The sequence below is a fragment of the Agelaius phoeniceus genome, unplaced genomic scaffold, assembly GCF_051311805.1.
Source record: "Agelaius phoeniceus isolate bAgePho1 unplaced genomic scaffold, bAgePho1.hap1 Scaffold_296, whole genome shotgun sequence".
Taxonomy (NCBI): Eukaryota; Metazoa; Chordata; class Aves; order Passeriformes; family Icteridae; genus Agelaius; species Agelaius phoeniceus.
Window position 1 is genome coordinate 39808 of NW_027509928.1, and position 15574 is coordinate 55381.

The following is a 15574-nucleotide window of genomic DNA, read 5'->3' on the forward strand; positions in this document are numbered from 1 at the left end:
AAATCAAAGAGCTGCAGGATAACTTAAGAGCTCCAGACATCTTGTGCCCATCTACAAATCCCACCTAGAGTCCAACGACACCCCACATTACAAACATCAAGTCCCCGGGACTTCTCCTATTGCACCAGGCTATGCAGCAAGGCAGAGCAGCTCCAGCACAAATGTGTGCAGACACCCGTGACACAGGACAGGACAAACAACGGGGACACAACAGGAACAGAAATCTCTGGGTAAGGAAAATGACAGCGAGCACCGAGAGGACGCAAAATTAGAAGACTGAGGTGAAACTGATGGCGGGCTGATGAAGTTCAGAGAACCCTGGAGGAAGAAGATGCTAACTGAATTATTTATTCCAAGAACTGCAAAGATGGATGCCCAAGAATCCTATGGTCAGCAGCCTCTACCTGTCCCCACATTCTTACAAGTCCTAATCCATCATAACAGAACCTTGCAGGGTGCAGCTGTCCATACAGCTCAGAACAAGACCTGAAAAGACATCTGACCGGATGCTTCGAAAAAGAGTTGCCATTCTGATACCTGTCTGAGCTGCTGAGTTAAAAGTTCCATGGCATCGGTGCCAGGGCAAGGAACGCTGAGAGTACAGATACTAAGACTGATGCCAAGGTTTCTGACAGGCCCCTCAAAGGGCTATGATAAAAGACATGAGATATCCAACAACACATAATACACAAAAGACAAGTGACACAATACACACTGGGACTGCTCTGCCCCGCTCACCTCAGCACTGGGATCAAAAGTGAGATTTTGCTTTTATGGGGCCTAAGGGGCCACTTCATGGACACTCCTCACCTCCAAAGCAGACTCAAAAACCCATCCCAGTAATTCCCAAACCAGCACCCTGCTTTCATCCTCCCTGGGGGTCGTAGCCCTCTACTTCTCTCTCAGACATCTGGGGATGCTGGTCTCAGGTGCAAAGAAAGGCCACCTCGTCAGCTGGGAAGGTCCTGCTGGCACCGGGCTGGTGTCTCTTCGACAGCTGTATTAAAGAAAACCAAACATCAATGCCTGATTGTGGCACCACATCGGCCAAAACCCCACAAGTCTGCTACTCACCGTGCTCCTAAGAACGCTCAGCTGCTCGGGCCGCACGCTTCGGGCACGCTCGGAGACCGAGGCCGTCGCCACAAGGGATGCCTGGATTAAGAGGAGATGAGGTGATTTGGCACGGCTGAAACCTGAGTGGACCCTCGCTCCTCCCCCCTACTTCCCTGACTCACCACAACTCCTGGGTAGCTGCCAGAGGCCACCTGGATGGCACCTTTAAATAGAAAAGTTCAGGGCTTCATCACCAAGTCCTGTAATGCATCCACAGGGCTCACATTTGCAGGAAACCCGGAGCATCGGCCAGCTGGTGACGGGGGCTTGGCATACTCCGAGTGGATTGCCTAAAGTGCACAAACGAGAACGGAAGCTTAGAGCTGCACCAGAAATTGAGACCTGAGCAATAACAACTACTTCTCTCCACTGCTCACCTTGACAGCTGGTATCCACATTTGCTTTCTAAAAAGAAAGACAAAGAACAGTGCTGTAACAGAGTCACCATTTACACTTCTGCTGCAGAGACAAACGGCGCCTCACCTGCTCGGGGGAAACCCCTCATCCGGGATGGGGCCCTCTGGCACACATTTAATCCATCTGAATCTGAAAAAAAAGTTAGGACAAGAGTCAAACTGTTGCAGGATAACTTAGGAGCTCCAGACGTCTTGTGTCTATCTACAAATCCCATCTAGAGTCCCACTACACCCCACATTACAAACTCCCAGGGACTACTCCTACTGCACCAGGCTATGCGGCAGGGCAGAGCAGCTCCGGCACAAATGTGTGTGCTGACACCCGTGACACGGGACGGGACGTGACAGACAGGGGGGACACAACAGGAACAGAAAGCTCCTGGCAAGCAAAGTGGCTGCAAGGACTCAGAGAATGCAAAAGGAGATGACCGAGATGAGACAGATAGCAAACTGATGAGGCTCAGAGAACCCTGGAGGAAGATGCTGGCTGAAGGATTTATTCCAAGAACTGCAAAGATGGATACCCAGGAATCCTACGGTCAGAATCCTCTCCCTAACCTCACATTCTTACAAAGCCTAATCCGTTGAAATGGAGCATTGCGGAGCACGGCTGTCCGTGCAGCTCAGAACAAGACCTGAAAAGCCACCTGACTGGATGCTTCCAAAGAGAGATGCAATTCTGATGCCTGTCAGAGCTCCCAAGTCAAAGGTTCAATGGCCTGGGCACCAGGCTGAGGAACACTGAGATCACAGATTCTAAGAATGGCGCCAAGGTTTCTGACAGGCGCTTCACAGGGCTATGATAAGAGACATGAGATACCCAACCACACATAATACACAAAAGACAAGGGACACGATACACACTGGGACTGCTCTGCCCTGTGCACCTCAGCACTGTGATCAAAATGAGACTTTCCTTTTACGTGGCCTAAGGGGCCACATCTTGGCTACCCTCATCTCCAGAGACAACTCAACCCCCTCCCCCCCAGGAGCCCCGACCCAGCACCCTGCTTTCATCCCCCCTGGGGGTCGTAGCCCTCGACTTATCTCTTGGACATATGGAGATGCGGGTCCATGTCAGGTGCGAAGGAAGGCCGCCTCGCCAGCTGGGAAGGTCCTGCTGGCACCGGGCCGTTGTCTCTTAGACAGCTATATCAAAGGAAACCAAACATCAATGCCTGATCGTGGCACCACATTGGCCAAAACCCCACAAGTCTGCTACTCACCGTTCTCCTAAGAAGGCCCGGCTCCTCGGGTCGCACGCTCTGGCCGCGCTCGGAGGCCGACGCCGTCGTCGTGGGGTGCGCCTGGGTTAAGAGGACAGGAGGTGACGTGGCATTGCTGAAACCTGAGCGGACACTCGCTCCTCCTCCCTACTTCCCTGACTCACCGCAACTCCTCGGCGGTTCCTGACGGCTGCCCGGAACGCGGGGCTCGCGAGAGCGGCAAACCCGGTCCGTCGGCCAGCTGGGGATGGGAGCTTGGCATGCTCCGAGCAGATGGCCTAAGGCACAAAAACGAGAATGGAGACTTAGACTTGCCCCAGGAATTGAGACCTCAGCAACAAGAAAGGCTACTGCTCACCTTACCCTTTTGAACTTGACTGCTGAGATCCAGCTATACTTCCTAAAAATAAAGACAAAGAACAGCGCTGTAACAGGGTCACACTTGACACATCCCCTGCACAGACAAATGGTGACTGACCTGCTATGGGGAACCCCCTCACCCGGGATGGGGTGCTCTGCCATGGATGCAATGCATCTGCACCTGCAAGAGAGTTAGAACATATGTCAAACACCTGCAGGATGACTCAAAAGCTGCAAACACCTTATATCAATCTAGGAACAGCATCTAGAGTCCAAGTACACCCCACATGAAAAATTTCAACCCCCCAGGGCTTGTCCTATTACACAAGGCTATGCAGCAGGGCAGAGCAGCTCTGGCACAAATATGTGCAGACACCCGTGACACAGGACAGACAGGACACGACAAACAATGGGCACACAACACAGACAGGAATCTCTTGGCAAAAAGGATTACTGTGAGCAACGAGAGCATGCCAAATGAGATGACCGAGGTGAGACTGATGGCAAGCTGATGTGGCTCAGAAAACACTGAAGGAAGAAGATGCTAACTGAATTATTTATTCCAAGAACTGCAAAGATGGATGCCCAAGAATCCTACGGTCAGAAGCCTCTACCTGTCCTCACGTTCTTTCAAGCCCTAAGCTGCCATAATGGATCCTGGCAGGGCATAGCTATCTGTACAGCTCAGAACAGGACCTGAAAAGACATCTGACCGGATGCTTCCAAAGAGAGATGCGAATCTGATACATGTCTGAGCTCCCCAGGCAAAGGTTGTATGGCATGGGTGCCAGGCCAAGAAATGCAGAGATCACAGAGGATAAGAACAATGCCAAGGTTTCTGACAGGCCCCTGAAAAGGCTAAGGTAAGAGACATGAGATACCCAAACAACACACAAGGCACAATAGACAAGGGACATCATACACACTGGGACTGTTCTGCCCTGCTCACCTCAGCACTGGGATCAAAAGTGAGATTTTGCTTTTATGGGGCCTAAGGGGCCACTTCATGGACACCCCCCCCACCTCCAAAGCGGACTCAAAAACCCATCCCAGTAATTCCCAAACCAGCACCCTGCTTTCATCCCCCCTGGGGGTCGTAGCCCTCTACTTCTCTCTCAGACATCTGGGGATGCCGGTCTCAGGTGCAAAGAAAGTCCACCTCGTCAGCTGGGAAGGTCCTGCTGGCACCGGGCTGGTGTCTCTTCGACAGCTGTATTAAAGAAAACCAAACATCAATGCCTGATTGTGGCACCACATCGGCCAAAACCCCACAAGTCTGCTACTCACCGTGCTCCTAAGAACGCTCAGCTGCTCGGGCCGCACGCTTCGGGCACGCTCAGAGACCGAGGCCGTCGCCACAGGGGACGCCTGGATTAAGAGGAGATGAGGTGATTTGTCACGGCTGAAACCTGAGTGGACCCTCGCTCCTCCCCCCTACTTCCCTGACTCACCACAACTCCTCAGCACTTGCTGGAGGCCACCTGGATGGCACCTTTAAATAGAAAAGTTCAGGGCTTCATCACCAAGTCCTGTAATGCATCCACAGGGCTCACATTTGCAGGAAACCCGGAGCATCGGCCAGCTGGTGACGGGGGCTTGGCATACTCCGAGTGGATTGCCTAAAGTGCACAAACGAGAATGGAAGCTTAGAGCTGCACCAGAAATTGAGACCTGAGCAATAACAACTACTTCTCTCCACTGCTCACCTTGACAGCTGGTATCCACATTTGCTTTCTAAAAAGAAAGACAAAGAACAGTGCTGTAACAGAGTCACCATTTACACTTCTGCTGCAGAGACAAACGGCGCCTCACCTGCTCAGGGGAAACCCCTCATCCGGGATGGGGCCCTCTGGCACACATTTAATCCATCTGAATCTGAAAAAAAAGTTAGGACAAGAGTCAAACTGTTGCAGGATAACTTAGGAGCTCCAGACGTCTTGTGTCTATCTACAAATCCCATCTAGAGTCCCACTACACCCCACATTACAAACTCCCAGGGACTACTCCTACTGCACCAGGCTATGCGGCAGGGCAGAGCAGCTCCGGCACAAATGTGTGTGCTGACACCCGTGACACGGGACGGGACGTGACAGACAGGGGGGACACAACAGGAACAGAAAGCTCCTGGCAAGCAAAGTGGCTGCAAGGACTCAGAGAATGCAAAAGGAGATGACCGAGATGAGACAGATGGCAAACTGATGAGGCTCAGAGAACCCTGGAGGAAGATGCTGGCTGAAGGATTTATTCCAAGAACTGCAAAGATGGATACCCAGGAATCCTACGGTCAGAATCCTCTCCCTAACCTCACATTCTTACAAGTCCTAATCCGTTGAAATGGAGCATTGCGGAGCACGGCTGTCCGTGCAGCTCAGAACAAGACCTGAAAAGCCACCTGACTGGATGCTTCCAAAGAGAGATGCAATTCTGATGCCTGTCGGAGCTCCCGAGTCAAAGGTTCAATGGCCTGGGTACCAGGCCAAGGAATGTAGAGATTACAGATGCTAACAATGATGCCACGGTTTCTGCTAGGCTCCTCAAAGGCCTAAGGTAAAGGACATGACACATCCAACCACACATAATACACAAAAGACAAGGGACACAATACACACCGGGACTGCTCTGCCCTGTACACCTCAGCACTGCGATCAAAAGTGAGACTTTGCTTTTATTTCCCCCCCAGGCCTAAGGGGCCGCTTCGTGGACACCCCCGTCTCCAAAGCGGACTCAAAAACCCCTCCCGGTGGGTCCCTGCCCTGCGCCCTGGTTTCATCCCCTCTGTGGGTCGTAGCCCTCTACTTATCTCTCAGACATCTGGGGATGCCGGTCTGTGTCAGGTGCAAAGGAAGGCTGCCTCGACAGCTGGGAAGGTCCTGCTGGCACTGTTGTTAAACAACTTCCTGTTGTTTCTTCGTCTGCTCCAATAAAGTAAACAAAATATCAATGCATAACCTCAGCAGCACATTGGCCAAAACCCAACAATTCTGCCACTCACTCTTTTCCCAAGAATGCCCGGCTCCTGGGGCCGCACGCTTCAGCCGCACTCGGAGGCTGACGCCATCGTCGTGGGGCACGCCTGGGCTAAGAGGAGACGAGGTGATGTGGCGTTGCTGAAACCTGAGTGGACCCTAGCTCCTCCTCCCTACTTCCCCGACTCACCGCAACTCCTCGGCCCGTGCCCAAGGCTACCCTGGTGACACCTTTATATAGAAAAGGCAGAGGCTTCATCAACGAGTCCCGTGATTCTTCCGCAGGGCTCGGGAGAGCGGCAAACCCGGCACGTCAGCCGGTTGGTGACTGGGGCCTGGCATACTCCTAGTGGATTGCCTAAAGCGCAGAAACAGGAACAGATGCTTAGAGTTGCACCGGAAAGTGAGACTGGAGCAATAACAACTGCTTCTGTACGCTACTCAATGCTCACCTTGCCCACCTCACCTTGACTGCTGATGTCCAGCTTTGCTTCCTAAAAAGAAAAAGAACAGAGCTGTAACAGAGTCACACTTTACAATCTCCCTGCAGAGACAAGCGGTGACTGACCTGCTCAGGGGAACCTCCTCACTCGGGATGGGTGGATGGATTTTGCCCTGGATTTTATCCTTCTGCGTCTGAAAGAAAGCGAGGACAAACGTCAAAGGGCTGCAAGATATCTTCGCAGCTCCAAACATCTTCTGTCTATCTAGGAATATCATCTAGAGCCCGGCAACACCCCACAAACTGCGTGTCCCTGAGCCTTGTCCTGTTGCATCAGCCTCTGCGGCAGGGCAGAGCAGCTCCGGCACAAACATGTGCAGACACCCATGACACAGAACGTGACAAACGGGGGGACGTTAAACACGACACATTATGCTTGTGGTGAGGGTCTCGAGGGGAAAAGGCAAAAGGGACCCCAAAGACACAGTAGGTAACACGGTACACCGGACAATACGACGTGGACCGGAACTGCTCTGCCCTGCCCGCCTGCACGCTGCCATCAAATGTGGAGTCTCTCCCTTTAGCTGTCCTAAGAGGCCCCTTGGAGAAGATTGCTTTTCCCTCTGCTAATTTTTAAATCTGTCCCAAGAACTCCCAACCTGCTACCCTCCCTTCTCCAGGCCATGGCCCCCGACTTATCTTTTGGATGATCAGTGATATGAATCCACGTTGCACCTGAAATGAGTCTGCCTCGGAGGGCCCCGTGATCACCTGTTAGCCTCTCGGTCAGCTACAATAAAGAAAAACAAAACCAACGTATGAGTTTAGAGTTATGTAGGCCAAATCCCAGCAAGTCAGCTACTTGCCCTCTCCTGAGTGTGCCTGGCTCTTTCAGGCTCCACCTTCATCCTGATTCCAAGGCTGTGGCCTTTATTATTAGTGGCACCTGGGTTAGAGAAAAGCAAAGTGAAATGGCATTCCTGTGAGTGCAGTGGATGACCTTGTGTGAGGAAAACATGTGAATGCCTCTGCTATGCTTCTGAAAAGCCTTGTGTGGGGGGGCCCTCAAATAAACACCCTTTCTCACCCTGCTGCCTGCAAACCCCCCTGCCCCCCAATAACTCCTAACTGGATACCTGCTCACCCTCCCTCTCCCAGTCACAACCCTCAACTCACCTGAAGCCTCAATCTCAAACATCATTTTTAACACTGCCAGATGCCTCCTGTGACATGATGAATCTGCTGAAAGAAGTGCTGTGCTTGACACAACCTGGGATCTCTGGAAGCTGTGCACCTCCTAAAAACAATAAAAACACAAAACAAGAACAAAACCAGAAATTGCAGATACGCTTTATCACCCCTAAACACAAAATCCGAAATCTTCACCTTAAATACTCCCTGTATTCCATGCCATTTTCTTCACAGTATCTTCAAAGCCTCTATTGCTTTAGATGCCCAGAAACACCTGCTGAAAGCAAGCTAAGCTAAAAGAGGCTCTTCACTGAAATAACAGGAGAGCTCTCACCCCAGCACACCCCAGAGACGGAATGAAGCCCCTCACCAAAAGCTGGGGTTAATATACCCCTGATGGTACCCGCCTCCCATTCCCATGATGCCTGGGAAAAGGGAGGGGGCTAATCCCACCAAATATAGAAGCCCACAGAGCAGCTGCAGCTGTTTGGCTCCTCTGACTCAAATTCAAAGGGAGTAAAGGCCTTGTTATAGAAGAAAGCTCTTCAGAAAAATAACAGCGCTTTCTTTTTTGACACAACTACTTGGAGCAGAAGAACAGAAAAATGGTAAGACATAAAGCATTGTGTTTAGGTAGCTTACCTAGATATATTGGGTAATTTGCTGTTAACTTACATAATTAATCTGTGTTTAACAAAAGCCATCTAATAAATTAACACCCAAAACTCCAGCAGCCCAGCTGGCCCTACCAAATCTCTCTCTTGATACATACAGTAAACAAAAAAACCAAAATCCCAGCAATACCGATCAGAAGTCTAGGAAAGAAACCTCTTGAAATTAATCCTACCTCAAATACAAACCAACCCGTCCAGAAAGTTAGCTTCACTCAAAAAACTATTTACACAGAGTTAATAGGACCAAGAAATAAAACAACACACCCTATAACGACCCACCAACGAATACAACAGCGAAGGAAAAAAACCCATTTTTTTCTTTTTTTTTATTTCAACTAGCTTCCTTTATTAGCTAGAACCAAAGATTTTGCCAGGGCTGTAAAAACAACAACTTCTTTTTCTTCTTCTCCTTCTGAAATGTCCCTTCTCCTTCCCAAATTCCTTACAACTTCCGAGTTTGAATCCAAGCAAAAAGCAAAATTCATGCACTTGTGAGTCCGGTGCTCCTGTCAGATTCTGTCTCACTCCACATCTTCTTACACTTTCAGTCTGAACGCTGTCCTGCCCTGATGGGTTTGACAGAAGAATTGGCACATGTTAAGAGAGCATTTCCCTTCCTCCCTCCCTCCCTCCCCAGAGCTGGTTTCCTTAGCGCATTTCAATCGATCCCAAGCCCGCAACGATGTGCGCTCACCTCAAGGCTCACAGCAAGCACGCAGCAGCTCAGGCTGACTTGGCTCCAGGGCTCCGTGCCTTAGATAGCTGAGAAAACTTCCCATGAACCTCTGTTCCAAGACATTGGAAGGCAAACTCAGCTCCGTCTCAGCGTCTCGGTGGGAGGCGGGAGCACATCTGGCTGAGCCAAAAAAATCCCTTCTTGGGCGGCTGCACTCTGCCGGAAAGGGGAAACACGTGCTAGTGAACAGCAGCTCAGAAACAATTCTTTTCTAATGTTACCTGCTCTACTTGACTGCTCGCTAACACAAGTCTCATTTTACCATTGCAGGGAGAAGGCTGTAGGAAAATGTCTGATGAGCAGCCACAAAAGGCCTCACTCCCTGCTACACAGCCTGCAACAACCTCGGCAGAGCGGAGCAGCCAAATCACCGCGCTCTCCTTGCCGTGGGCAAGGGTAGAAGATGACTGGGGGAGGCACATAAAAAGAAGGGAAACGCTCCTATAAATGCACAGCCATTTGCTTTCAGAAGCCCAGAGGTCAGGATCTTCTCTAGGAAGCCAGACGTGACATGATATTTCTAAGATTTTCTTCTTCATCGAAGGAAATGTACGTACATACCCACTCTTACAAACGTACCTACGGTTTTGGGGTTTTTTTTCTTCTGAAGCTCCAAGAATGATTTCCCACCTTGATTCATTCAGAAGAAACGGCCCCTGTGACTCAGGTCAGAAGGGCGGCCTGCGTTTTTGATCACGACAGCTTTTGGCTTTACCCTGTGAGCAGGAGCAGCCAGAGCTGAGGCTCAGCAGAGGCTGACCCCGGCCAGCCCCTTCCTCCCTTCCCTGTGTGTCACAATGACTTCCAGGCAGAAGGATGCAAAGCAGGTTTGTGTCTTTTCTCTTCAGTGCCAAGAGGTAAAAGATGTAGGCTTTGAAATAACTAATGACCCTCTCTTGGAACTCTCCCAAGGACAGTTTGAAAGCAAAGACAGAAGATTGCTGCTAAATCCATATGGGATAAGGATGAGAGCAGCAAGGATCCGAGGCCAGCAGCGTTGCCAGGCAGTGTCACGTCCCTGCCACCTTGTGACAAGGCACACAGCTGCAAAGCCCCAAAGCCTGCAAGCCCTGGAGCTGCCGCACGGATGGACCTGGTTCCCTTCCCAGGTGCCCAGAGGGACACCTGAGGGCAGGTGTCGTCCCCCGCCCCCCGAGGGCGCACCCAGAGCCCCGGGCAGGGACGGAGTCACTGACGGCTCTCTGGGGACGAGACCCTCCCTGCAGGTGACACCGGCTTGTCCTCTCCCTGTGGCACAGGGACCTCCAGGCTCTAGGACCAGCCTCATTTTGTCAGCATCCAGGTGCTGTGCTAGAGCCAGAGGGGTCAAGGCTTTCCAGAACCATAGGATCCGTAGGATCCTTGCGGTTGGAAAAGCCTTCTAAGGACATCGAGCCCAGCTGCTGCCCCCCCAAGTCAGGTCCCTAAACACCACATCTTGACATCCTTGACATGTCTCCAGGCATGGGGACTTTCCTGGGCAGCCTGCTCCTACGCCTCAGCACCCTTTCAGGGAAGAAATTTTCCCTCCAATCCAATCTAAGCCTTCCCTGCTGCAAGTTGAGGCCATTTCCTTTTGCCGTGTCACTTCTTACCTGGGAGACCTCGGTACTTCAACCTTACCTGCTCCTTCCCTAGGCGGTCTCTGGCTTGGCTGGAGGAGAGGAGAAACACTCCCACCACAGGAATGGCAGCTCAGGAGGTCCCACACCAAGGCCAGGGGGAGCAGCCGTCCTCGCCAGAGCTCGCATGTCCCTTCTTCTCAGAGATTGGCTCTGCTTTTCCTCCCGGGCAGATCTCTGCTGAGTGCTTCACACTTGCCTGTTTGGAGGAGGGGGGGAAAAGAGGTTAGCCAAGTTTTTTATCCAGACTTAGCTGCTGGCTTTGCCTCCTCCTGACTTCCTTCTGCTAAGAAAACAGCTGCCTTTGGACTTCTAGGGGCAACTTGCACGTCATGCCTGAAAAGGAACTACAGAAAAGCGCCTCATTTATAAAGCCTCAGCCAAGAAGACAGACAGCCATGGCAGGCACCAGGCCAGCTCTGCTCCTCCTTCAAGTTGTTCCCAAAGCTGCTGGAAGAACTGAAGGCTACTTTGGCCTTCCATTGCTCTGCTTGTCCCGAGAAAGAGCTTTGAGTGTTGTTACCCCTCCAGAAAGGAAGGGCCTTTCTGTCTCACACGCTCGGTGACACAAGGCTACGCAGCCTCTGCTCCAGGTGGGAAGGGCTTCCTTCCTCCTCTGGCACCTGGCTGGCACAGGGCACAGGTTGCTCAGAGGTCCCGGGGCTGCCCCACCGCTGCAAGTGCTCAAGGCCCGTCGGTGCTCTGCGATGAGGCTCTGAGCAAGCTGCTCGATGGAAGCACGTCCCTGCCCACGGCAGCAGCAGCCTTGGAATGAGGTGATCTTTAGAGCCCCTTGCAACCTGAATTCTTCCATGATTCTGGGAACTGAAAAAAGCGGGGAAAGAAATCTGTAAAGGTCACTAAATGCATCAAAGCACATCCCCATGGATCCAATCCTCAGCAGCCCATGCAAGGCAAGGTCAGAGCTCTCTGCCCACCGAGGACACGGCAAGCAGCACGGACCTTTCTCCCACTCTCCAGCACGGAGAAGTGGGAAGCCAGAGGGAGTCCGTCTGTTTACAGACACCGGAGGGCGGCGGGACGGGGCGGGGCGGGGCGGACGGTCTTACCTTGCAAAGCTGGCGGCAGAAAGGGCGGGCAGCGCCGCCGCCCCGCCGGGATTTTCCGGCCCGCCGTCGCTTCCTGGAGAGGCGCGTGTGCGGGCTCGGGGGGGGGTGCAGCTCCGTTCCGACGGCGTTCGCCCGCCCCCGCTCGCTGCCCCCGGCCCGCGGAGCGCTACGACCGCGCCTCCGCCGCCCGCCGAAAGCGGCCCCGCCGGGCCGCCCCCCCCCCCGGCCATTCTTCTCAGCCATCGTGTCCCTTTTGCACTCCTGAACGTCTTTCACCCCTCCCGGCCATTTACCGAGCCCGCCCCGCCCGCCCCTCGCTCCCGCCCCGCCCGCCCCTCGCTCCCGCCCCTCGCCCTTGCCTCGCTCGGCAGCCGCGCCCTTGCCCCGCCCCCGGCAGCCAGCGGCGAGGGGCAGGGCGCTGGCTCGGGGGGCTGCAGTACCGCGCTCTGGCCACAGGGCGGCAGACTCCCGGGTCCGCGATATCCCCGCCCTTTTGGCCGCCATTTTCAGAAGGTCAAACAAACTCCCGCGACATTGGTGACACGCCACTCCCAACATGGCGGCGCAGAGAGGCCCCCTCGGCCGAGAGAGGCGGTTACTCACATGCCGGTCCGAAACACGCCAAAATACGCCCGCCCACGGCGCCGCTGACCCCACAGCCCATGTTGGGTACACCTAAAACGCCACAAAAATTCCGCCGGGGCTGCGCCGGCGTCCGTGTTCCGTGCAGGCAGTCCGCATAGACACACCGGGGTCCTCCGCTTTCCCGCCCTTTTGGCCGCCATTTTCAGAAGGTCAAACAAACTCCGCCACGCGCCACGCCCAAGAGGGCTGCCTGGCGGCGGCGGCGGGCTGCAGTACCGCGCTCTGCCCACAAGGCGGCAGCACTGCCGCCCACCCCAGCCGGGGGCGCCGCGCGCCTTGGGCCTGCGGGCGGCCAAGGCGGCAAAAAAGAACAGGGGCCATCCCCCCCAAAAACTCCTCTAAAAATAAATGCCAGAAACCTGCCTCTTACCAAACAAGAACCAAATAAGCCCCCTTTCTTTCATGCCTTCTTGAAATAAATTTGATAGTTCTAGTTTTCCTAGTTCTATTCACACGCATATTTAGACCGGACAGTGATGTGTTACGTCCTTTATACCATCTATTATGCCTATTCCTATTATCTGTATTTATTCATACTTTGTGGTTTTAGCAATATCATTATATATTGACTGTATATTTCTCGACTTCCATTTAGATTTCTATCATACTTTTATTCTTCCAAAAAAAATCCCATCTCTAACCAAACAAATACCAAAAAACCCTTCTTTTCAACTCTATTGAAATAGTTTTATATTTAGAGCTTGCATAATTAGATTCACTTTTATAGTCACCGTTTATACTGATGCATTCCATTCATCATTACATATCACATATCTATTATTCACATCATAGAGATAAATCATTATTTTTATCATGTACCAAATCTACTGCTACAACTTCTTTTTTCTAATATTTTCAATTTTTATATCCATCTTGATGTATTCATGAGATCTTTTTACAAGTAGATTTCTACCTTTCTATCATTTGTATTTGTAGTTTTTATAATAAAACCCCTGCTTTTGCCAAGTAAAAAACAAAACCATCCTTTCTTTTAAACTACTTTTAATAATGTTGTTGTATTTACAGTTACCATATCTATAATGTTTTAGATATTATATCATAGTGATGTACTAGATTTATAGCCGTTTCCTATAATATACCATCATAAGATCTATACGGTATCACTTGTATTACGTGTTGTATGGATTTATGTAACTTTACATTTACAATCCTTTAATAATTTGATCTATATATCTGCATAGATTCGCAACACATTTCTAGATTTAAAATTTCCTTTGAGCTGTGTTTATATTTAGCATCTCTATTGATATATCTATCAACATACACAATGCTCTTTGAAAAATACAATATCTTATTGGAATATATCATGACTTAAGTTACCTGTTAAATTTTAAATAGAGATCGAATAGATCAAAATGAAAGTTTATTCCCATTTCTACACATCTACTCGTTTTGTTTAAAGATAGCTATCCTTAGAATTTTACATTTAAAATCCAATTCCTAAATGCAATGACAAAACAAACAGCATCGAATTCCCACCAATGTCTTCCAAAACCATCAAGATACCTCCACCAGCCAAACGACTGCCAGCGAAAAAAACACACAACACTCTTTTCACTAACAGTTCTCATCACATCAGAAAAATGGAACCAAACGAAAAGAAAACCCTTGAGAAACACACGCAGCAAATCACAAAAACCTCTAAAAAAACCCAAACCAACTCGCTCAACTCCAATCAGTGCCACTGACCCTGAACGTTATTTTAAAAACTAACCAAAATTCTACATCTACACTAACTCAAAGAATAAGCAATACTCTGTCAAAAGAACTTTAGAAAGCGAACTAATGAACGAAATAGAAAAAAAACAAAAAATCTCAACCACTAAAAAATAAGAAAATAACTACCCAAAAAAAAAAAAAAAAACCCAACTTAAAAAGACCCACCATATAAATACCCACGTTCCCAAAAATAAAACTGATCAATAACCACCAAATACGTCAAAGGACAACAAGAAACCAAAAGAAAAAAAAAAACAAAAAAACAAAAAAAACCAAAAGAAAATACATTTGTAAAACAAAAGTCCCCCAAACCAAAGCAACTTTAATTTACCTCAAAAAAATTATTCCCAACTGAAGAATAAACGCATAGAGCCTCATTCGATCAAAATAAAAATACCACCCAGAAATAAACACAAAGCCGAAAGAGAAACGTAACCATTGACAAGATCTCCCAAATGATCCGTCACAATAAAACGTACACTACAATCAAACAAACCAAAGAAATAAAAGCCCTGGAAGACGAGAAACACAAACGCAATTAGAGAGATTTTAAAAACCCCGCCGCTATTAACGACACGACGCCACCTCGAACCCACCGAAACAAACGCTACACGCCCACGCTAATAAAAGCCACGGCGACAGAATTAAAATCCGAGCCGCTGCTTCACGCAACGACCCGTAGAAACCATTGCACGCCTTTAAAAACAGAATAGCCCGGCAAAAAAAATATCCGACTACGGAACTCGATTCAAACCAAACCTTTATCGTCACCACCCGAAGAACCGAGAACCGTACCGGTCAGGAAGAACGCCATAGCCCTTAGCGCACACCCACTGCGACCAGAACAAACCCGTGCGATCGATCCCTACAAAGCACCTCCGAACCACGACACCCAAGAACTTGCGGCAGCCCAACCGCGCGCTGCCGGCCCCGGACGGAGCGCGGCTCCCGGCGGCAAAGCGGCTCCTCCGGCGGCTGCTCCGGCGCGCAGGGGCGGCGCCGCCCCGGAGACCCCCCCGCCCCCGCCCGCTCCCCCTGCCCGGGGGGCCCCGGCGGCGCCCGAGCCCCGCGCCCGGAGCGGACAGAGCGGCCGGCACCGGCCGGGCCGGCGCAGCAGCGCCCGCGCCGCCTCTGCCGCCCTTGGCCGGCCCGGCGCCAGCTGCCCTCGGCTCCGCACGGCGGCTCGCACCGGCAAAGCGGCTCCGCCGCTGCCGCGCCAAATTCCCCGTGCGCCTCGGCACCCGCCCGGCCCGGGCCGGCAGCGCTCCCGAGCGGCAACGCTCCGGCCCGGGCCGCGGCCACAAGAAGCGCCCTCAAATGCAGCGGCACAGCCCGACTGCAGCCCTGCAAACGCCGCCAGAGCTGCGGCT

General features: G+C 51.3%; 2 long non-coding RNA genes across 3 annotated transcripts; both read right to left on the minus strand.

Moving 5' to 3' along the window:
• Window positions 1-4944: 4944 nt before the first annotated feature.
• Window positions 4945-6561, minus strand: LOC143693124 (uncharacterized). Of its 2 annotated transcripts, XR_013180613.1 has the most exons (4): window positions 6537-6561; window positions 6275-6442; window positions 6111-6196; window positions 4945-6030 (listed from the first exon to the last, which is right to left on the minus strand). It is a non-coding gene; the product is annotated as an uncharacterized LOC143693124 (long non-coding RNA). The 2 variants fall into 2 exon arrangements; XR_013180614.1 differs by lacking the exon at window positions 6537-6561 and having other exon boundaries at window positions 6111-6191; window positions 6275-6287.
• A 2137-nt stretch (window positions 6562-8698) lies between these two features.
• LOC129119225 (uncharacterized) lies at window positions 8699-12021 on the minus strand. The gene is made up of 3 exons (XR_013180626.1): window positions 10751-12021; window positions 9086-9283; window positions 8699-8957 (listed from the first exon to the last, which is right to left on the minus strand). It is a non-coding gene; the product is annotated as an uncharacterized LOC129119225 (long non-coding RNA).
• Between the last annotated feature and the right edge of the window lie 3553 nt (window positions 12022-15574).